Source organism: Dipodomys ordii, unplaced genomic scaffold (genome assembly GCF_000151885.1).
Source record: "Dipodomys ordii isolate 6190 unplaced genomic scaffold, Dord_2.0 Scaffold175, whole genome shotgun sequence".
Classification (NCBI taxonomy): domain Eukaryota; kingdom Metazoa; phylum Chordata; class Mammalia; order Rodentia; family Heteromyidae; genus Dipodomys; species Dipodomys ordii.
In genome coordinates this window covers 1,395,897-1,416,261 of record NW_012267391.1, presented here as the reverse complement: position 1 = coordinate 1,416,261, position 20,365 = coordinate 1,395,897, and the positions used below count along the sequence as shown (strand labels likewise).

General features: G+C 39.8%; 2 pseudogenes; both read left to right on the top strand.

Annotated features, from left to right (window-relative positions):
- The first annotated feature begins 10,911 nt into the window (after nucleotides 1-10,911).
- LOC105998855 lies at nucleotides 10,912-12,401 on the top strand (annotated as a pseudogene).
- Nucleotides 12,402-12,438: 37 nt separating this feature from the next.
- LOC105998864 lies at nucleotides 12,439-12,685 on the top strand (annotated as a pseudogene).
- Nucleotides 12,686-20,365: the final 7,680 nt, after the last annotated feature.

Here is a 20,365-nt window from a genome sequence, read left to right as displayed (position 1 = left end):
GTCTCATACATGTACTAGTTATTGCAAATAAGGGAAACCATAGTGAAGAGCTACAGTAACTCCATTTTAAGATCAAACACCCTGAGCTGTGCTGCCCTCAGAGTAATCCCCAAAGAGAAAGTTCTTGGAAAAACCCCAGGTTGCCACCAACCCTGCCCATCCCTAAGGAACACAACAGTTGCCTAAGTGAGAAAAAGGCAAGTGAGGTCAGGGTGGACTTAAATCCCCTGAACTTGTGAACTTGCTTATGTGGAAACCCCCTAAACTTGTTTGTTTGATACTATAAAAGCTGTCTAATTTTGTGCTCAGGGCCTCTTAGGTCACCGGTTACCAAGTGTGCAGAGGACCAAGCTCGAGCTTTCAATAAACGACTCTTTGCTGTTTGCAAAGAGTCTGGTGATCTGTGAAAGGCATCTGAAATCGGATACTTCAATGGGATCTATGTTTCTTTGGGTCCGGCTTACTTCACTAGATAAGGACACAGGTGGTTTTTTATTTCTTGCTATTGTTTCTAACATATTTATAAGGTGATAGTTTTGTTGCATTGTATGTCTCTTCCCCGACAGTATAACCCCTGTTTTCACTGTATTTGATGTTGGTATACTTTGGGGAAGGGAAGGGAAAAAAACAAATTGTTTATTTAGGGATACAGGTGGCTCCATTGCAACCATTAGATGTGCAAAATCCTATGTTGAAAAGCAAACTTTACAACTTTGGCACCAGGGGTGGGGATGTAGTGGTGGAGATGGGAGGGAAGGGATGGTAGGGGAAAAACAAAGGAGGAGGCAACAATGCTTGATAAGAAATGTACTCATTACTTTGCTCATGTAATTGTAGCCCCTTTGTATGGCATTTTTACAATAAAACTTATTAATATAAATATCTAAATTTAAAAATATATATATATATATATATATATATATATATATATATATTTAAAAATTACAGAAGGGAACAGCCCAGGGAAAAATTTGGATCTCTTACAGAAAAAAAAGATTTCATGTACATAAGAAAAAAAGTGGGGAATGAGGAAAGGATGTCAGATCTGACTGGTGCCATATTGGCCACATGGTGGATGATAGGGTCTGATATCTTGTCTTCATGCTGGGGGAAGGAAAACGCCTCCACCATCTGATTCCCAGGTGATGAATATGAATACTAGTGTATTTGTGAAATTTTTTCTGTAAGGTACAAGTTCTGAGTAATCATAGTTTCTGTTCTTGTGCTTTATCTCCTTTGGCATTTCCTTCAGTTGGTGGAAACTATGGTAACCATATGCACAAACTATCTTCAGTGTATTTCTTAAAACTGGCTCCAAAACTTGACATCCAAAAGCAACTGTGATTTGGATCCGCAGGTTGAACATCTCTTCTGAGACAGGGCAGGTATCAGAATTGGGAAATAAAATCTCATACTGAGTAGGTAGGACAGAAATAAGAAGTCTTTGTAGATGGCAATACTGCCAAAGGCTATCTACAAATTCAATGAAATACCTGTCAATATCCCAACCTCATTCTTCAATGAAATAGGAGAAGCAACCCCAAAGTTGATATGGAACAAGAAAAGACCCCAAATAGCAAAAACAATCCTTAACAGAAAGAATAGAGGAATATCAATACCAAATTTCAAACTACTACAAAGCCATAGTAATCAAAACAGCTGGATAATGGCAAAAGAACAGACATGAGGACCAATGAATAGAACTGAAGGACCCAGAAATGAACCCACAAACCTATAGCCACCTAATCTTCAAAAAGGGAGCTAAAAAATAGAATGGAAGAAAGACAGCCTCTTCAGTAAATGGTACTGGCAAAATTGGTTAAATGCCTATAGGAAACTAAGGCTAGATCTTTATTTTTCAGGTAAGGGGTAGATTTATTCATCGTTCTGGCTGGCACCAGGCCACATTGGCCCTCCACATGGCTGGGAAAGGCCTGGGAATGAGAGCTGGGAAAGAGAAGAGAAAGAGCTAGAAAAGAGCAGAGAGAGGGTGTCTGGGCCTGGGCTAGGCCTTATCTAGGGTATGGGCAGAGAAAGGTGTGGCCACATCAAATTCAGATATGACCTCAGCGGATGCAGATGTGACCTCTTCAGGTGTCCCAGTTGCCTAGGTAATGCAGGTACTGGGTGGAGACTTTGCTGCGAGGAGGGTGGAGTCTGCAAGCCATCCAGGAGTGGACCTTACATTCCAGCCTTTTAATAATCATGAAATAGGGCATGGATTCTCTCTAGCTACTTCCTGCATTGACAATAGGGGTAAAAGGCTGGAATTTTGGTCCCCTCCCCAAGAAGGCAGTGAGCAGCAGCTGTCCCTTGGTGGCATGAGTCCTTAGATGAAGTCTGGAGAAGTCTCATTAGCATTGAGGGGCTGGAAAAATACTAGAGAGCAAATAAATGGCAAGAGGAAGGACTTGGGTCTGAAAATGTGGTTGAAATGTCCCTAGCTACTTCTGACATCTGGCGACTAGGTAGAGAAGTCAGGTGACAAAGGCAAGAATATAAATTCCTGTTCAGTTAAAAGGTAGACAGGTATAGATATTGGATGGGCAGGCAGCTCCCAGCTCTGGTTAATTTAGAAAGGGCAGGCACAAAGTAGCTCATCTCCTCTTACTCTTCTCCATGTTCCCTTGTTCCCCAGACTGGCTGAGTCTAGGTGCTCATTGCTGGGATGACTGGTCCCAGTTGGTATTCAAGGAGGTTTGAACTCAAGGCATGGGCACTGTCATTGAGCACTTCTACTCAAGGCTAGTGCTCTCCCACTTGAGTTACAATAGCACTTCCAGTGTTTGGCTGGTTAGAGATAAGAGTCTTGAGCCATGCTTCCAGCCTGGCTCGTTGCAGGTTAGTTGGGAGATGGAGTCTTAGGGATTTTTTGAGAAACCTAAGCAACTCCATTTTTATTTAACACTCCATCTCAGTTCTACGACTTGACTCGCGACCCACTTTAGCCCCAATGCCAGGAATTTAAGACAGAAAGCCACGAACAAACAATGCTTGGAGACATAGGTGGTATGCTGTCCTTGTCTTGTCTGTGTTTGTCATTTTAATTTGGCGCCTCTTTTTCTTGTTCATTTAAAAACTGCCAGTGAACACCTGCAGGTGGCCTGGCCCAGGGGGGTCTGAGCATGGGGAGAACCTGTCAGTCTGAGGGGATGGCTGCTAGGAACATTTTTTCCCTTGCTCCAAGATGACTGGAAATTCTCCTCTGCCTTGGAAGGCCCCTGGGTCAACGTTTGCAGGAATCTAAAAGAAAAATTCTCTGGAATGAGTAGAAGGAGTTTGAGTCCCCTGGTAAGTGGATTTGAGATGTTGCCCCATTCACTGAGACCTGATTATGTCTTTGTGGCCACTTGTCTGTCTTGTTTACTTCGGTGTGTTTTCTGTTCTGTTTTCTGAGGTAGGGAAGGTCTGAGTGAGAGTGGCAGGCTCACTCAGCAGACTCTGGATTCAGCTTGCTGAGTGAGAGCGGCACAGAGTTCTGGTAGGATGAGCTGGGGGCCCATTAGTCCCCAACTCAGCCTTCAGTTCTTGTCCTGTTTTAGAATTGGTACCAGTTTTAAATGTGGATTCTTGGTTTTTGTGTTTATTTGTGTTTTTGTTATTTATTTGCACATCTCTGGGGGACTAAAAGTTCCAGCCTCTGGCTGGGCTTGGCCACAGACCTGCTATGCCCCCGACTCCCCGTGAGGCATGGAAGGTTGCTGGACTAGTTTGGTTTCCTTCAAGACTCAGGCTGTATTTTCTCCTTGTGGAGGCGGGGAGGGTGTAGAAAGCCGTGTGACTGGTTTGGACTTTTCAACTGGTCCTGACAATGTAACAATTTGTAAAGCGCTTTTGTCTAAAATTGGATAAAAAAAAATCAGGCCAGTTTAGTTTCAGGTGACCCCTTCCTCCAGCCCTCCTCCAACAAGAAGGGATTCAAAAGACCCATTGGTGAATTGCCTTGCTAAACAAGCAAGCCCTGGAAAAATGAAGCTCAACAAAGGTACTTAGTTTAAAAGAAATACTGTTTTAAATTTTTGTTTAAAAACTTTAGAAAATGTATGTACAACCAATTTTGATTTTTGCGTGCTTTAGTATCTGTGTGTGTGTTTTGTATGTGTTTATGAACATGTTCAAGATAAGAGTTGTCAGCATGCTGTAACAATTGGGTGAAGTTTAACCTTAAATGTAAAGGTTAGTTTTAACACTGTCAAAGACCGTACCTGTTTTGTTTGTTTAAAACCATGTATTTCATTCAAGAACCAAGAGAAAAGAAAAGGGAAAAACTTAGAAGCCAACAGAAGACCTATCTGTAGGGGTGAGGGGTGAAGAGGCAGAAGTGCAGTTCAGCTGGTCATGCATGGTGGGACAGGCCCTGGGAGGAGTCCACACATGGTGAAAGAGGGCAAGCTGGCACAAACGCAGTTCATCTATCCCTAAAGAGTCAGATTGGGTGTGTGCCCATTCCATAGAAGGGGCTGAGTGGCCCATCTTTGTTCTCTCTTTTCCCTGCAGATAGACACTGAAAACATGATGGTTAAAATGAGCGATGTGATGATCTGATTAGTATTACTAAAACTGCCCCTTGGATGTGTTAAAATTAAAATTAAGAAGACCTTGAAAAGAGGGTTAAAAGTTTATTTGTATAATGTGACTTGCTTTCAATGATGTTTTACAATTAGGATGTTTCTAAAAGTCATAAAGGTGTTAAGTCTAGCTTTTTGGTACAGTGATGGAGACTGTAATTCTTGCATTAAGCAAAAATTGTTATTTGAGTTTAAAAATTTTAATGTATATCTGTTTTAAATCGAGCAGCCAAGAGACAGTGAGTGACACTTAGCCTCAAGATTTTAAAGGATTTTTTTCAAAACTCAAATGAAAACTAAAGTATAAAGTATTAAAAGAGATTAATAAAAGTCTTTAAGAAATTAGGAATGGATTTTTGGATATAAAGTTTAAAACTAAAATTGTTAACATTTGCCTCAAAATGCACAAAGGAAAAAATTAGGATTACCAAAAGAATTGCTATTCCAGTTTGCTCTTATAGGTTTTTTTTTTAAACAGTTTCCAGCAAGCCCAGAGCAAAGCACAGAGGATTCTTACAAGTTTGTCAGATGTAACCCTGGCTCTTAATAAGTTCCAGGTAAGAGCATGCTTAAAAGCTACTTCTATGTTGACCACCTTGCTGCTTTTAATTGGAGTAAAGTGGCCTTCTATAAGACTCATTGATCTGCAAACTGGTTTGAAGCCAGCCCGGGCAGAAAAAGGAGACTGTCATCTCTACCCAGCCATCAGAGTGCTGAAAGAGCAAGCAAAGTTGCTTTAGGACTCAAAGTGGCAGAGTGCTAGCCTTAAGCTGGAGAGCTGAGGGACAACACTCAGGCCCCGAGTTCAAGTTCAGCAACCAGCTAAGGGAAATGCCAATGAGGCATTTATCCCAGTGTAGAGAAGACACTCCTGGGACAAGAGCAATGGAGGAGCATCCAGAGGCAGTAAGCCATTGCTTGGATGGCAGAAATGTCAGATCCTAAAGTCATTTGTGTGTGGCCCTTCAAGAATTGGTCAGAGCCAGGAGGTCATGGGAAGACAGTTTGTAAGCATGCCTAATGTCCATGACTATCTACCTTGTAAGGGACAGAAACTTGCCAGTACTCTGTGATAGTAAAAAGCTAATGTTATAAAATGTGAGAAATAGTTTAAATCTCAACCCCTTTATGTGCCAAAAGCTCTAATTGGCAGTAACTTTTGAGCTGACACCAGCTACATGAAATTCATTTGCTCAGGAAAAAGTTTATAAACCTGAGAGTGTGTTTCTATTGACATCTGTCTGAAGGCCTGCACAGGTGACTTAGGCATTGTTAGGGTCACTAGAGATCACATTCCTAAGTCATCCAGAAAGATGCTTTTACAACCCAGAGTGCTAAACAAGCTACACTGCTGTAGCCAGAGAAAAGTTCTGTGCAGTTGTAAAAAGTTAAAATATTGTTCTTAATGACATCTAACCCTGATAACCTCTTTGTAAAATAGGCCAAGGTTATAAGTTGCTGGCTAGGTAGGATCAACACCCCTGAAGTCAGCTTGAAGAAGTTACAGAAGATGGACCTTTGCCCATCAACCCCCTTTTAAGATCAAGACTCCAGAGTCAGTTTTGGGAAAACCAGGCAAAATAGATAAAAATAATAGTGTTAACAGGTGTGCAAGTGTGGAGACTGCATCTGTCAGAGATGGTTACAAGGCTAAGCCTTCTGTGTTTATTTACAAAAATATCTGGTTAGAAAGAAAGTTGTTATTTTGGTAAATTGTCCAGGACTATGGTCTAAACAGTCTTAAAAATCAATGGGGCCACAACCTGCCAAGCCTATGTAATGTATCCTTAACCAGTCTGTGTAGAAATTTGCAGCCCAGCATGAGGTGTGACAGTTCCTTGGGGCCACTGAGAAAGTTCGATGACAGCCTGACAGTCTCCTAGAGGAAATCTACATGGTCACACAGACCACCTCCACCATGGTAAAAGTAGACTGAACTCCTGCCTCATTCCATCACCTAAGACTGCTTCCCCATTGAAGGTTGCTAAAACTAAGATCTTGTGGGACATTCTTTTGGGTGATATCCAGAAAACCTCTCTATTCCCACAGTGGATATTGGGGGCAAGGATATCACTGGCTTGCTTGCCTTAGGCACTTCAGTGCATAGTGACTGGAAATCTGCTCTTAAAGTCACAGCTTAGTTTGACTCTGGTATGGTAATAACCTGCTGAATGTGTTATCAATACAGATAGTAAAAGGAATGAGACCCAGGCCTGCTCTTAGCCTTAAAATCTAGCAAGCTTCTGCATCCCAGTGGTGCCTTGAGGCTGTTCTGAGTTTAAAAAAAAAAAAAAGCTCAAGGAATTGTGAAGAAGAGGAGGGTAGCAAAGAAAGCCTTGGGAAAAAAGTTGGGGAAAAATTGGTATCTTCTGGATAAGAAAGGATTTAAAAAGTAAGGGCCTTTGGTACTGTTAATTTTGTTACTTACAATCGGACCTTGTGAAGAGATCAGCGCAGTCCATTAATCTATTACTTCTGAGATCCCAATACCAAACTGTAAATATAAAAGACTGTACCAATTAGGGGACCATGATTGGTCCCTGATGCTCTAGAAGAGGAGGGAATGAAAAACCTAAGCAACTCTATTTTTATTTAACACTCCATCTCAGTTCTGCGACTCGACTCGTGACCCACTTTAGCCCCAATGCCAGGAATTTAAGACAAAGCCATGCACAAACAATGCTTGGAGACATATGTGGCATTTGCTTAAGGCAGGTGATTGCCTCTGAGTGACTTAGGGCTAAGAGTTTCAGTTAAAACCATATAATGGCCCAACCAACCGGTTCTTCAGAGCTCAGGGTGAAACATGCCATGTATATTGTTGGACTATGTGTGACTCCTAACCATTTGTGGTCAAGCTATGGAACAAGGATATTTTTCTGTAAAGGTCATCAAATTATATTTGCCCATCTTAGCTTGCTTTAAATGTTAACCAATCATGTATTTTTTATGTAAAAGCTCCTTAAATTTGTTTGTTTAATACTATAAAATCTGTGCTGATTCTATGCTCAGGGCTCATAGCATCACCGGTTACCAAGTGTGTGGAGGATCAAGCTTGAGCTTGCAAAAAAAGGCTCTTTGCTGTTTGCATTGATTATGGTCTCTGGTGGTCTGTGAGAGGGCATCCAAAAACGGGGTACTTCAGATCGGGGCTAACACTGGACCACTTTGAGTTACAATAGCACTTCCAGTGTTTGGCTGGTTAGAGATAAGAGTCTTGATCCATGCTTCCAGCCTAGCTCTTTGCAGGTTAGTTGGGAGATGGAGTCTTAGGGATTTTTCAGCCCGGGCTGGCTTTGAACTGAAATCTTTGCCACAAAAGCCCTTTATTATTTCCAATTAAAGCAACAAGGAGATCAAGTAGAATAAGTAGAGCTTACCTGGTTCTTATCAAGAATTGCCAACAAATACTCTGAAATGACAAAACTCATTAGATGTGATGAGAATTTTAGCACAGTTATGCCCAGTACTTTCAAAACATGTAGTCAGTAGAATACACAACATAAAACAAAAAAGGCAAAACTGAAAACCTAAAATTTTGACAACAATGTTTAGACATCTTTGCTAACAAAGCACATCACATGGTCGGCCTCAGTTACCAGGTCCTGTGAAAAAACAACTTGTTAGCAAGGCTGGTTGGAGTAGTAAGCTTGGTGGAAGGTTAAGGGTCAGATGGGGCCAAACCCTTAACCCACCATGTAGCCAAGATGGCGAACTCAAGATCACGAATCTCTGAAAAATGCAAAGAAACCCTGAACAAATAGATCAAGCCTACATTGGCTAGTATTTGAGAGAGAACCTAGAGGGGGGTCCCCGGGACCCAATCTGCTTTGCACTCTTCAGGGGACAAGCCCAAAAGTTGTACAAAAAAGGATAGAAAGTTGGATATGAATGGCAGAGAGAGAGAGAGCAAAGAGAGCCTGAAATTAAACAGACTTCTGACCATTTACCTTTGCAGTAGCAAAAACTGTACGTCTGAGAATGTCATAAAATTAGGCTCTCTGGCTTTCCAGGGAGCACAGGAGGCATTTCAAAGGGGTTTCATGGCTCAGGTGTGATTTTGCAGCACCCCATTAAATGAGTAGGAGAGTCTGGTGAGTGAAGGAGAGCTGACCAGGCAGAAGCGGTGATCCGACTTCCCCCAGAGCCCTCTAAAGAGAAATGGCCAAGCCCCCAAAGCCAAGCATCTTCGGCTTCAGAGGTGACCGGCCTTTCAGCTAAAGGCCATAGGAGCTCTCTGGCATGGTGCCACATCTAGAAAGAGACTGAGCAACAGAGAGCCGTAGAGAGCAGTTTCACTCACCAGAATAGAGAGGTGGTGTGGACATGGATGTGAAGGCCAGCAATGGTATCGATGCTCTGTGTCTGCAACAGACAGACCAGTTCACAAAAGGCCATCAGAACTGTGGGTATTTCTCAGAGCAAAAAGGGAAAAACAAACAGAAAAAGAAAAAAGAGGGAAAAAAAGAGGAATCCCAGCTATCCTGACTTTAAGCCCTTTATCCGAGTCATGGCACCATTTATGTTAGGTTTTTAAAAAGAGGTAGCCGAGTAAGAACAGCACCACACACATGGTATTCAGGTAAGGTGTAGGTTTATTCATAGTTCTGGCTGGCACCAGGCCATGTTGGCTCTCCACATGGCTGGGAAAGGCCTGGGAATGAAAGCTGGGAAAGAGAAGAGAAGAGCTGAGAAAGAGCTAGAAAAGAACAGAGAGAAGTCTAGGTCTTTATATACCACTGAAGTCTTTGATCCAGTTTGGAGTTGATTCTGGTATATGAAGTCAAAGCAGACACCCTGAAAACATTACAAGAACAGGAGAACTCTAGGGCTCCTTGGCACAGGCCAAAATTTTCTTAATAAAGACCCAAAAACACAACAAATCAAAGGTTGGACAAATGGTATTGCATGAAACTAGAGAGCTTCTGCATGGCAAAGGACATAGCTAGCAAGATCAAAAGAAAGCCCATCGATTGGGAAAAGATCTTCACTAGCCATACAATGGACCAGGGCCTCCTATGTAAAATATACTTAAAGCTCAAAAAATTAAATCCTCCAACAATAAATCCTCAAACATCCTGATTAACAAGTAGGCTAAAGACTTAGAGTTCTCTGAAGGAATAAGAGTGGCCAATAGAAACATGAAGAAATGTTCAACTTCTCTAGCCATAAAAGAAATGCAAATCAAAAGAACATTGAGATTCCACCTCATCCCTAGTTAGAATGGCTAGAATCAAGAAATCTAATAACAGATGCTGGAGGGGATGTGGCCAAAAGGGAACCCTACTACATTGTTGGTGGGATTATAAACTTGTTCAAATACTTTGGAAAGCAATTTAGAGGTTCCTCAAAAGACTCCACATTGAGCTCCCCTATGACCAGCAATCCCACTTTTGGGCATTTACCCAAATGATCACAAACAAGGCCATACTAAAGCTACCAGCCCAACTATGTTTATCGCAGCATTATTCACCATAGCTAAGATATGGAACCAACCCAGATGCCCCTCAGTAGATGAATAGATCAAGAAAACATGGTATATATGTAGAGTGGAATTCTATGCCTCCCTCAGAAAGAATGACATTGTCCCATTTGTTAGGAAATGGAAAGACTGGAAAAAATTAAGTGAAGTAAGCCAGATTTAAGGGAAACCATGGGACCTATGTTTCTTTATCTGCAATAACTAATATGTCTAGGACAAGTAGAGGAGGTCAAAAGCTATGTACACGTGAGCATATAACCTGATGCTAAGCAAAATGAATCCCAAGATAGGGACACAAGTGGTTTTATCTTTCTTGATGTAGTTTTTAATGTATTTATAAAAGAAACAGAAAAATCACATAGTACATTGTATATTCTTTCCCCATGGTATATTTGATTCTGGTACCCTGCATCTTGTATATATAATTCTTCTAATTTGGGGAGGGGAAGGGAAATAACAAAAAGCTGAAATAAGGATACAGGTTTACCCACTATAACAATGAGATGTTCAAGACACTATGTTGAAAACGAACATTACAACTTTGGAGAGGGAGGAGGGAGGATTTGGGGAGGAGAGAAAGGATAGTTGGAGAGGGGGGAGGGAGGATTTGGGGAGGAGAGTAAGGATAGTAGGGGAAAACAAAGGAGGGGGTAACAATGCTTGATAGGACATGTACTCATTTACATAATTGTAACACCTCTGTACATTATCTTTACAATAAAAAATATAAAAGTCTTTGTAGAGAAGGAGACCAAACTTGTCCTTAGGAAGCCCCAAGAAAAATGTGGACTCTATAGAGGTGTATGTTGGGGAAGAGGTGGGAGAGATTGTCTACTGCAGTGCTGACCAAAGCTTTTTACAATGTACCTGGAAGTACAAGGGTTTTCTACTGATCTTGGTGTTCAGGTGGTGGTGCAGGAGCAGCATGGAGCAGCCGCCAGTTCCAGCATGTGGCTCACCAAGGAGCTGGGCCAGTGGATAGAATAGCTGAATGAGTGCAAGCAGCTAACTGAGTCCCAGGTCAAGAGTCCCTGTGAGAAGGCTAAGGAAATCCCGACAAAAGAATCCCACGTACAAGAGGTTCCATGTCCAGTCACTCTGTGGAGATGTGCACGAGCAATTTCACAATCTCATGGAACCGTCTAGAATTGGTGGGAAATCACCAGATACAAATTACTTGTTTATGGGAGATTATGTTGACAAAGGATATTATTCACTTGAAACAGTCATACTGCTTCTAGCTCTTAAGGTTCGTTACCATGAATGCATCACCATTCTTTGAGGGAATCGTGAGAGCACACAAGTTTATGGTTTCTATGATGAGTGTTTAAGGAAATATGGAAATGAAATGTTAGTCAAAAAGATCTGTAAAGTTTTTCCAATCTTCCTCTCACTGCATTGGTGGATGGGCAGATCTTCTACCTACCATGGTGGTCTCTCAGCATCCATAGATACACTGGATCACATCTGAGCCTTGATCACCTACAGGAAGTTCCCCATGAGCATCTGTGACTTGCTGAAGTCAGATCCAAATGATGGTACTGTTTGGGGTATATCTCCTTGATCTGGTTTCACCTTCAAGCAAGATATTTCTGAGACATTTAATCATGCCAGTGAATGGGCTGACATTGGTGTCTAGAGCTCATCAGTTGGTGATGGAGGGATGTAACTGATGCCATGACCAGAATGTAGTAATGATTTTCAGTGCTCTATTGTTATCTTTGTGGTAACCAAGCTGCAATCATGGAGCTTAATGGCATTCTAAAATATTCTTTCTTGCGGTTTGATCCAGCACCTCAGAGGTGAGCCACATGTACTACTTTCATGGTATCTGAAGCCTCAGACTGCACATCTATGTTTAGTGATGTGCTCTCAGCTACAGAACCAGATCTCACAGCTGAATCTGTAGTGTGAATATCCTCATTTTCTCTAGCAAAGATTTTTTGGAGAAATTTCACATATGATTTTTCTCGTTCTTTAAGCTGATCTATTAGATTAGTAAATGCTCAACATTAACAGATCTTTCATTTTTTCCCACAATGTCTTGGATTTGGTAATATAGTCAGGAACTTAAACAAGCCTACACCAAACTTGTTCTTTTCTGATGAAAAGAATTCTATTTGCCTTCTTTGGTTGGACACCTCAATCCATGTTGTTAAGCCAATCATCAACACACTCACTGCTCCAGTTGGGTAAATCCTGCTTGTTTATACTTTCTTCAAAAGGACCTCCTCCTGTGGCCATGTTGGCTTTCACAAATAACTTTCTTGGTCAGTCGGTGCTGAAGTCCTGGCCAGGGCATGATCTCTGGATCCTGCCTCTCCTGGTGCCTTTGACAACCATTCATCATGATTTTTCTGTATGAGGCTCAGTTCAGTGCCCAGGAGGATGATGAACACTGACATGGATGCAGTTGATGTGGAAAATCAGATGGAACTGGAGGAAAAAAACATGACTTATTAATCAAATGTTGGACCTTCAACACACACTTGAAGATCTCTCAGCAAGAGTAGATGCAGTTAAAGAAGAAAACCTGAAGCTAAAATCAGAAAACCAAGTTCTTGGACAATATATAGAAAACCTCATGTCTGCTTCTAGTGTTTTCTAAACTGACACAAAAAGCACAAGAAAGTAAGGGATTGAGTTCATTTACGGAATTGCTGTTTCTCTTTCCATTAGTCTGTGTATTATGTTAGTCTAAGAAAATGTGCAGATGTCTTGTAGAGACTTTATGATTAGAATTGTATATATTTTAACTTGAAGATGAATGTCTTATTGATACATAGGCTTAGAAATGTCTTTTGCTACATGCTTACTTAGTAAGATATACAAGAAAATAACCATGTTGTGAAAATATGACCAAAATCATGTACTGAATGCACAGCTTTATGTATGTATCTGTCCGCCATTGTGTGCCTCTCCTCCATCTGCCTCATCCTCCCTATTTCCCTTCTCCTAAGATAGTTTCATATTTGTAAAAGTACTTTGAGTAGTAATCACCCAATCTGTAAGTCCTGAAGTTAACCAAAACCTTGCCTAAAGTTTGTCAGTCGTGCTAGTAATAAGATAGGACTGATGGTTTCTGTTTAATCATTTGAAAACAGATTTGGGCTATAAAGAGGATTTTAATTTGAAACTAAATTATCAAATTGAGATTTGTTTAAAAACAAAAAACAACTTGCTTTTGCACCAAATAACCCACTTGGTATCTGAAAAGATAAGAATTTTGGTATGTATCTATTAGAAGTAGAAAATCTTGGAGGAATAAATAGAAATAGGTAAAAAATTGATAGAAGTAGCAACCTACTCCAAATGTTTTCACTCCAGATTTGTATTGTCTTTGGCACAGAACAGACTTTTGAGGAATATATATATATAAATATATGAAAATGGGTTAAGTTTGAATGATCTTACATATGCCACATGCCACATATACCAGCTCTAGGGTTTGGTTGCAAGGTTTATTTGTTGTACCGAGTCAATTAACTGTTGCCAAATTGCTTGACGATTGTACTAGTATTAGAATCATGAGTAAGAGAATTTTATATGTATAATTGGTAAGCTTAGTATTTTTATCTCACTCTTTCTATAAATTCAACTAATTGGTTTGTAGAATTTTAGTCATTCTTTTAATTTAAAAAAATTTTTAGTTCATAGATTCCATTTGGTAAAGGAATCAATATCAGAGGTAATATCAAGATATTATACTAGGAAAAGAGATCCACTAATATAGCTTATAGTTATTAGATTTGAACTACTTTAATCATGGGATAATTTTATGTGTTAGTATAAGATTTAATGAATGACTTTAAATAAAGATGTAGTAGTCATATTGCAAATATTTTGCATCCCTTTTGTGACCTAATTTTACAAATATTTAAAATTGTGTTGCATTTCTGCTTTGCTGTTTAATAAAAAGATGTTTCAGAGAAAAAAAACACCAAGCTTTCTCTTACATAGGCCACATGCTGTGCTATACCAGCTCTAGGGTTTGGTTGCAAGGTTTATTTGTTGTACCCAGTTGTAACCAACTTTCTCTTCAGAAGCTAGTTTTTGCAGCTCGGAAAGAGTGCCTTTCCTGTCCACGCTTCACATCTGTTGTCTGCTGTAAAGGAGACCCAAGCAGCGGTGGGCAGGCCCCCAGAACCCAACACCAGTGGCAGCTCTTCCTCAGAGAGCTTGGCAGGGAGGCCCACATATTCCTTGCTGACAACTTGGAGCCTAAAATTCATCTTTCTTATGTTGGCTTCTCTGTGTCAACCACCACAGCGAGTGCCATCTTAGGACCTCATTGTGGTGGGGTCTTAAGCATTTTATTATATAATAGTACAAATTCTCACAACTTACATTAAATTATTTACTCAGGCTTCTATGGTAATATTGTATTTTCTTGTTTGTCTCTTTAACAGAGAAACAAAGAACACTTTAGTTCAAATGTTAATTTCAAACTTTCCCTGGGCACTATGGTGCAAGGAGACAATTAAGAGGTTACTCTCTATCTTAAAAGAGCTTAAGGTAAATGCTTAAATCAGAATTAAATACTTGCTAGGTAGGGCTACAAACGTGCCATTGTAGTTTAGGTGAAACAGTTTATCCTAATACTCTGTATTTTATTGTTATTCCCTGACTTTATCCTAATACTCCCTGACTTTATCCTAATACTCTGAAAGTCAGGGAACAACAATAACATACAAAGTTTCACTAAAATGAGAAGATGACTTAAAAGTTGAGAGAGTTCAAAAGACAGGTGTAGCAAAAGATCTGCTGAACAGAAGTGGTGGATAGAAATAAACTAAAATAAAACTAAGTCTTTCTGATCCTTGAACTCATTTTTTATTATCTCGAGTTGTACATGAGTTACCATTTAACAAAGCAATTTATGAATACAACTCACTTGATCAGTGTTACTCAACATTCTCACTCCCCCCTCCTGACCTTTTCTTAGTTGTTTGTAATATACATGGAATTCTTGATTTCTCCCCCTCTTCTCTTCATTTGTCTACTGCTCTCTCCTTGGCCCCAACTACCTCTTGCAAGTACTGTTTCTTGGTGCTTATTTTGTTGGCCTATCTCTTTGTCTTCTAAGGAATTTTGAGTACTTTGAGTATTTGCTTAAATCTGCCACTTGGATATCATCAAGTGTTTACTTACAGGTTTCATTGTTTAAATATACCACCTTTTCTTGATTCATTTGTCCATTTAAGAGCATCTGTGGTGATTCCATTCCATACTGGATATCCACTTGCTATTCCTCAGGTTGCACAGCCTTTTTGTTAACTCATAGAATCCAGCCAAATGTCATATGTCTCCAATCCTAAGTGTCTGTTACTTTCACTGATCTGTTTGTTCTTCAATTTTCTCATCTGCAAAATGGGGTAATTGGACACACCCATCTTTCTAATGCTGCTAAAATTAGCAATTAAATGTTAATATACAAAAAATAATTGAAACATTGCCTGACACATAGTGTTCCATGTTATGTGAATCCATACCATAATTTGCTGATGTTTAAAATGAAGATAACAAGAAGATGACAATTCTGACCTTTTAAAATTAAGTGAGATGTTGAGGTGCCTAACCTATAATAAATATAAGGTCCCTTACTACTTTCATTATAAAGTACTTTTACAAGGCGCTGGTGGCTCAAGCCTGTAATCCTAGCTACTCAGGAGGCTGAGATCTGAGGATCGCGGTTCAAAGCCAGCCAGGGCAGGAAAGTCCATGAGACTCCTATCTCCAATAAACCACTCAGAAAACCAGAAGTGGTACTGTGGCTCAAGTGGTAGAGTGCTAGCCTTGAGCTGAAGAGCTGAGGGACAACACTGAGGCCTAGAGTTCAAGCCCCATGACCACACCAAAAAAGGACTTTTACAGTTTGAAATAACATGCACGCATGTGCATGCGTGTACACACACACACACACACACACACACACACTTAAGGAGTACCATGGTAAACTCTCAGAAGGCAGTTTTAGAAATCTGTGAAGTTGCCAGCAAAAGCATTGGCTTAAGTTTTACAGGGCAATGTATTTATGCCTAAGGTCCAAAAGTTGTCAACTTCCAAAAACTGACATAGAAATTTACATGATATATTTGATGAACCTTTTGAAGAGGCTTATTCATGTCATTTTAGAATAAAGCAATTCTATCAATGTCGATAAAGCTTTGCAGCACTCATTTCTTCCACCCACTTGAACAACTTTAAAGTCTGCAAGCTTGTCAAGAAGCTGTTTTTCATTTCACTTCGGAACTGTCCATGATAATAAACGAGAAAGCCTACATTAAAGGGCATTTATAATAATAGTAATAAAACACTCATACTCTTGGAGATAAACCAACTTTAAAAATGAGTTTTGGCTATAAACTTATTCTTTCACATTAACATTCTTTCACATTCTTTGAACAAAAGCATGCAAATGTTTGTGTGGGTAGTTGTATTTTTTCATAAATAGAGTTTTTTTGAGGTTTTATATTTCACAGCAAAAAGATATTAAGTAGAAGATACAAAGATTTCCTATGTACCCTGCCACACTGTCACTATCCTCTGAGAAGTACATTGTTACAAATGACATCTCATTATCACCTGAAGTGTTCCCCACAGTTTCTATCAGGGTTCACTCTTGGTATAAATTTATTCACATTCATGGAATGAACATCACCATGAATCTATCATGATAGCATCAATCGATCTCTTAATCCTGCTTTCTCATTGCTCTACTCTGTCCCTTTGCCCCCGGTAACTACTGACCTTTCTACTGTCTCCATGGCTTTGCCTTTTTATGCCATGTAATAGGAAAGGGTACATACATTTAAAAAATAGTGCATACATATGTACTATTCTGATTGGTTTCTTTTAACAAGTGATTGCTTAACTTTCCTCCATGTCTATTGCTGAGTACTCATTTATATTTTAGCACAGATTACTATATTGGATGTGCCACAGCTTATTCATTCAGTTAGTTACTGAAGGACATCTTCTTTCCAAGTTTAGACAAGTGTGGATAAAGCTGTTGTGAATGACCACATTGTAATTTCATTTTAGACATGAGTTTCTAGCTCTTCTGTGTAAATAGTAACGAACATGATTTCTGACGAAACATTTTCACCATATGACCTTGCCATTATGTTCCTTACTTCCAGTGTACCTGTACAATTGCGTTCTCACCAGAAATGAGTGAGTTTCTGTTCATGTCCTTCAGCATTTGGTGGAGTGAATGCTCTGGATTTGGGCCATTCTAATAGGCTTATAATAATACCTTTTGGTTTAATGCATCATTCCTTGGAGCGTTTTTCAGACATAGTTGTCATCCTTGCATATTTTTGTAATATACACAGTGGGATTTTTCACATGTTTTTGCTTGAGTTGATTATTAATAATATATTTATCAGGCTATTCAGACTTTTTTCTTGCCCCTTAGTAAGATTTTATCCATTTCCTGTTAATTACTGAGTTGTTTACCCCATAATTGTCCTGTGTTTGGAGTGAGTTTCATGGAATTCAGCCGCAACAATACCTCAATCTGTAGTAACACCAAATAAACTTTAAATTTTGATACGGTTTGCACCAATAAACTTTAAAAAGTCTTGGTGCAGATCAATTGAAAAGTGTAAGCTGAATTTTTTTAAATCAAAGCTAGTTTTATTAAAAAATAGCATTTAAACTAGAGATCTGAGAATCTTGGTGTCATGGCTTCACAGTTTGAAGCCAGTCTGGTTAGGAATGTCTGTCAGACTGTTACCTCCATTAGACAAAAAAAAGGCTGGAAGTGGAGCTCTGGCTCAAGTGGTAGAAGGCTAGCCTTGACAAAAACTCGGAGACAGTGGCCAAGCCTTGAGTTAAACCCAGGACTAGCACCAAAAAAAAAGGTATTTAATAGGATGGGATTTGTGCATTTAAAACTATGACATTAAGTAATTCAAAGAAAAGGTAAATGAATGATAGTATAGTCTATGTAATGGACTTAACAAAAATGGCTTAAAATGTCCATACAATAGGAAGCAATGCATAGATTCAATTCAGTCTTTTAAATTTCCAGTGGCACTATTCAGAGAAATAGTAAAAAAAAAAATAGAATATACAAATGGTACTACAAAAGACCTTCCATAACCAAAGCAATCTTGACAAAAATGAGCTGGATTATAACTCTAGCTACTTAAGAGGCTGAGATCTGAGGATCACGGTTCAAAGCCATCCTAGATAGGTAGTCCCTTATATGATTCCTGTTAGTGAAATGAGCTCCTTTCCCATAACTTAGTATACTTCTTCCCCTCTCCACAGCTTAGCATGCTCCCTCCCTAGGCAACACTAGGCCCATTTAGTAAATGCAGTAAATAATCAGCCTCCAACCCCCTTTATCTTGGGATGGCACTTCTCTGGGGCAGCTAACGCATATAAGGCATGACCTTCAGGTCCGGGCAGTTGCAGGACCCCTTATCTATCTATTATTTGGACAGCAGCCATAAATCCTAGTCTGCCATGATGAAGCCCCTGGCCCACACATCCACACCAGGGTCTCCTCCTAGCCCCTTCTAGCTCCTCCTAAGCCTCCTAGGATATATAAGTCACCTCAGACAATAGCTGGTGCTTCTTCTCACTTCTCCCTTGTGGGAAGGGGTCTTGTGGTTCCCTTCCCAGCAGGCAATAAACCTTTCTTTGTTCTTCTGTACCTGGATGTCTGCATGATTTTCTGGCAAAGTGTAATTTATTCTAACAATTCCTTATGGAATCATTTTTGAAAAATGTGTTTCTGCCTAGCACTTTGGAATGTCACAAGTATTATATTGGGATGGCATAGTTAAAATCCAGTTTATGCTAGGTACCAGTGGCTCATGCCTGTAATCCTAACTACCCAGGAGGCTGAGATCTGAGGGTTTTGGTTCAAAGCCAGCCCAGGCAGAAAAGTCAATGAGACTCTTATCTCTAATAAAATACTCAAAAGGCCAGACGTGGCACTGTAGTGCAAGTGTAGAGTTCTAGCCTTGATCACAAAAAGGCTCAGGGACAGTGCCCACACCTTGAGTTCATGCCCTAGGACTGGAAAAAAAAAATCCAGTTGACTATCCTCTCACAAATCCAAGGAAGTCTCTCTATTTTTGGAAAGTTCTAACAATGCAAGCACTTTATTTTACACTTCAAAAACAACCCAGAGTTTTTCATAGCTAGCTATGTTTAGGATGGCACAAAACAGCTAATTCTTGCTGGATCATTATGGTAGATTCAACAATGGTCTCCCAAGAAATAGTTACATTCTAATTCGTAGTACCTGTAGGTGTTGATGGTAAAGAAAGATTTGATTAAGAATCTTGAGACTGGATTATTCAAATGTATCCCTCATGGCTATAATCATGACTGTCCTTAAACTAAACACAGAGAAATATAGATTCCATTATTTCCTTCTTTTGTGATAGCTACAATGGACCTATAACTTTCTAAAAACCAGAGGCTAAGCAGTGGGTGAGCAAGGGGTTACAAATGAATTAACTAAAGTGTGATAGACTCTATGATAGAGTGCCATTAGAATAATTCTTTAAAAAAAACTCTCTTCAGGGGCTGGGAAGGTGGCTCAGTGGTAGAGCACTTGCCTTGCATGCTCAAGGCCCTGTGTTCGATTCCTCAGCACCACATAAGAAAAAAACTGGAAGTGGCGCTGTGGCTCAAGTGGTAGAGTGCTAGCCTTGAGCTGAAGAGCTGAGAGACAGTGCCCAGGCCCAGAGTTCAGGCCCCACGACCGGACCCCCCCCCAAAAAAAAAACTCTTCAAAGTTCTTTAAAAAGTCAAAGTCCATTAAAATAAATACCAGGAAATGGGTACTAGTAAGAGGGGCAGGTGAAGCCAAGTGGAGGGAATGAAGAGAGAAGGGGTAGAATACACGCAAGTATTAATTGTATATGCCACAGAATTGAGAAATATAAGAGGAGTGTGTCAAAAGTGGTGATGATGTTAAAGTGACAACACAGATTAAGATGCATTGTACATAAACTGATGGGCTAAATGGCAAATTTAATGCATAACCCAAAATTAAGATAAATGAGGGAAAGGATGTGTTGGGAAAGATGGATGATTAAGAAGTTTTACAAAGGAGTTTCCATTCACCAAAGCATAGGTAGATTTCATTAGAGAGGGGGTAATGTGATGAAAGCATAGTTGGGGTGATTATGCTTTGGTGATGGAGAAGACACCACAGAGAAAGAAATACTAATGGTCACTAGAAGCTGGAAAAAAGTAAGCTAACAAAGTTCCTTCAGCCTCCAGATAGAACCTATTTCAAGTTTTCTAGTTATTTTGGAGATGGAATCTCACAGATTTTTCTGCC